A 4,468-nucleotide genomic window follows, 5' to 3' on the forward strand; every position below is an offset into this window, starting at 1 on the left:
TTTTCTGATAAAAAAGATACAATTATTTACAAAAAATATAATTTGAGTCTTCAATTCTAATCATCATAATTCATAATAGACACTCTAATTCTATCTTAATAGAGATACATAAATTATTAGTTTTATGAGCATAAAAAATAAGTAGAAACTTTTAATGATTTTTCTCCCAAATTAATTATAAAACTGTGATAAGCTCAACAACGCTTGTTTTAGAAATATGTTAGTCCATAAAAAATAAAATCTAAATCATATTATTCACCTAAGATCTTCGGTATATTTTACATATTTTTTTTTAAATCTTTTAAATTTTACTTTCAAACGCTATAAATAAAGGACTTTAAGTACGTTATTTATCCATAATTCTTATAATTAAATCTCTTATAAATACAATCCATCACCATGAATATACTAATCTACAGCGATTTACATATTGTTAATCCTACAAATTTATATTCTGCTATTACAAGTAATCTAGGTGTCACCTCCGAATCAGAGCAATATATATAAATCATCATCGGAAACATGGATCGGATCAGATCAGATCAAGATTTCAAAGTAATTCACATGGATTTGGATCCTCTAAAGTTTGAATTTCATTTTAGAGAGTAAAATGTGATTTTCTACCCTTGAATATTTTCTTTTTCATATTTATTATTTGGTCCCACCTATGAAATCAATGGTGAGAGATCACACTTTACTCTCTAAAGTGAAATTTAAACTTTAGAAGATCCAAATCCGATTCACATATAGCATTCTCATATCCATGTTGATCTGCACTATGGATTTTGAGGAACATTTTGCGTGCATTTATATCAATTGAGTAATGCTAGGTAGACAAAAAAAATAGCCAGAACTTGCTTTATTTAGTATTAATTAATTATCGCAACAATTAATAAATGTTAAACAAGACAAATTATGACTGTTTTTAACTGATTTTCTTTGGTTACCAACATTTTCGATATCAATTTGCATGTTAATTATCTTTTTATAATCAACTTGATTTGTTAGAATAGTTAGTTCTTTTCATATTTTAAAGTTTCAATCTTATCATATATTGTATATACAATAATTTATTATTCGACAATAAATTTTTAAGTAAAATTTAGATCTACAACAAATTATTTTTTAACTTATTAAATTGGAGAAGAATATTGTAAAAAATAAAATAGAATAAAGATTTTTTGACATAGTAAAGATTAATTCTCCCTTGTTTAGTTTAAGAAAAATGTTTTATACGTATATTAAAATTAGTCATTAAAATAAGTTACGACTAATGTATTTATGTATAAATACATGTGTGGTTTAATTTATTTTTAATATATATTTTATACTGGTGATTGATTTTGATGACTTATTTTAATATACACTTAGTATAGTCGTTAATTTAATTATATATTGTCAATTAGGTCACTCTCTATAAGTGTCTATCCAGTATTAAAATAGCATAAAGCATATATAAGAACAACATGGTGCATTAGGGTAAATAAGATAACAGAGACAAGGAAAAGCACCATTATTCTCTTTATTTATTTTGCTTCAAACAATGGAATAATATAGATAATAGAATGGATTATATAATATTAATGACATCATTACGTCATCTAACTAAAACGCATCACTCTCACTGCATAGTAAGCTACTGATTTTCAGTTCCAAAAAAGAACAAAACAAGAAGATAAACTAAAATCGAATTAAGATATGCGATGATGTGGATTCTATTGATCACAATTGAGGTATATTTATGGTTCCCCCATTGCACGACTCAGGGTTAGCATATATAATATGGGTAATGATAGGGAGACAAAAAAAAACAGCTAAAATTTATTTTATTTAGTATTTATTAATTATCGTAACAATTAATAAATATTAAATAAGAAAAGTTTTGGCTGATTTTCTTTGGTTACTAAATATTTCTAATATAATATACCTATTAATAATTCAACAATGCTAGGGAACCAAGAGGGTACCAGCAAAAAACCAGCCAAATGCCTCTTGGTGAATTTAAAACCTCTACGTGGATGGTGCTTATACTAGGCATTAGGATGTTTCTTCTACTAAGTATCAGAATGTTTCTTTTTCATACTAAATGGGTATTCTTTTATATATTTTAAAAAAAATTTATATACTAAGAATCGAAATTGTTGGAAGTTCCGTGATTCCTGCCCCTATTTCTCCAAGGTATCGTTCAAAATTTTAATTTGGGGTGAGAAGCAATTAATATCAAATATTATAAATTAAAAACAAATAAAATTAATTAAATATAATTATAAATTAATTAAGTTGTTTATTTTTGGCTGTTCACATCTTGGTTCTATATACTTTTTCTTAATAATTGATAATATAAAACACATTTTAAAATTTAACAATTGGCCATCCCCTCTTAATTAAATGTTGTCAAGGGTTTAATTTATTCTCATATTATATATAGTAAAACTTTAAATTCACGAGTCAACAAAAAAAAATCGATTAGTCAATGTCACAATATGTTTGACAATAAATAAATACATCTTGATGAATTAGATGCCATGCATGACCATTAATAATTCATAATAATAATATATGTATGTATGTTTGTGTGTATTATATGTTGTATTGGATTGCAAAAGAAGGTAGGTTTTGGGGGAAAGGATCAAAAGAGAAAGACATAGATGAGTAGCATGAGTGAACCCAATGTACAGGCTTTAAAAAGGCAACTTGGTGGAAAGTGAGATCTCAGTGGGAAACATGGAAACGTACATGTGCTATAATTTTCAAAAGTTATCATCCTCTCCAATTCATTCATGGCCCATCTTGCTACTTTTAATTTCCACAGTTTTCTATTCCTTTCTCTTTCTCTTTATATATCTATCTCTTATTGTCACCTGCCTTGCTTCCATACATTTTTTTTCCAAACATCTCCGAAGGGAAAACACAAAGTGTTCTCAGGCTTACCTAAAATCAGGGTAATTTGAGATTGAATGTAAAGTTCAAATGCCTTGAGGTAAAAGATTCAACATTTTTTTTAACAGAAATAAAGTTGTTTGAATTTCTCGTAAAAAGGTGGAAGTGATACCTATAAAGGATGCCGATACTTAAATTAGCAAATAAGGCTAGGCCCATGTTGCTGAGTCCGACTTCTATAAAATCGAGTAGATAGTAATGTAGATTTAAGTTTTATTTAGAGTGTTGATTAGACTTTATTCTTTTTTAACCTAATTAATTTGTGCGCCAAAATATGAACACAAAATAAACTTAAATAACAATATTAATATTCGAACAGATAATTAGTGAAAATATCGTTTGTTGAAACTGACCGAATTACATGATTAGAATTAGTCTTGATGCCATAATGAGCTAATCAATTTATCTTTCTATTTATTTCCTGCAGAATCCAATCAAATTGAAATATCCGATTGTCGAAAGAGGAGTTTTTGAATTTTGAAAACAAAATCATACCCTTCACATATGTTCAAACCATGGAGACTTTGCAAAAAGAAAACATCTAAGCAATTAATAAGCTTTCCATGTAACTTTCTTAGTATCATTTTCTCAAACCAAAACAAGAACTCTCCAAACCACAAACAATTTACATTTAAAAATATTTCAAGAAAAAATATTTTTTAAATACCCGAAACTCACGTACCATCAGAATTTATAATAATATACAACCAAATTCAAGCATACCCAAAAATCAGAAAAAGATACTAGCATTAAAGAGTAAGGGTTTAGCATTAGTAGCAACTTTGTAGTCAATCAAAGAATGAAAGGTTTTAATCTTCTATGGTTTTAATCTCTACCCTGCATCTCCTGCAAACATCTGAAGCGAAAAAGATAACGCTTAAAACAAAACACTTTCGTTGAAAGAACCAAATGCAAAGCAACCCAAATAGAAAAATTTGATCTTTTTAAAAAGACTAAGGGCTTGTTTGGGTGAACTTTTAAAAAAAGATCTTTTTTTGAGTTATCTTTTTTTAAAAGATCTTATAGAGAAGTAAAAGTAATTTTATGTTTGGATATCTCATGTAAAAAGGTCTTTTTATCAATCAATTATGTTTGGGTATAACAATATAAAAGTACTTTTTTGTTTATTTATTACATGAAAAACATCTTTTTTTTAAGGAAAAAAGATCTTTTAAAAAAAGATGTAAATTACAGCTTCTCAAAAAAGATCTTTTTTTGATTTTACTAGTGCTTTTACTTTTACTACTAGAAATTTGCCAAATATGTTAAAAAATAAAAAAAAAGATCTTTTTTCATTGAAAAAAGATCTTTTTTTAACAAAATAATGGCGCCCAAACATGCACTAAGTTTTCATACCCATTTTGGGTTGTTTGATCATCATTTCATATAATATATTATATGGAATCATCATCACTACTAAACACTTTAATTACAAATCCAACCTATATATGTAACTAATGAGACATATAAGATCGATGTCGTTTGGTAAATTCTTTTAAAATATCTTATTTTGTAGTTGGTAAATATA

This window comes from Arachis ipaensis, chromosome B08, assembly GCF_000816755.2.
Source record: "Arachis ipaensis cultivar K30076 chromosome B08, Araip1.1, whole genome shotgun sequence".
NCBI classification, from domain to species: domain Eukaryota; kingdom Viridiplantae; phylum Streptophyta; class Magnoliopsida; order Fabales; family Fabaceae; genus Arachis; species Arachis ipaensis.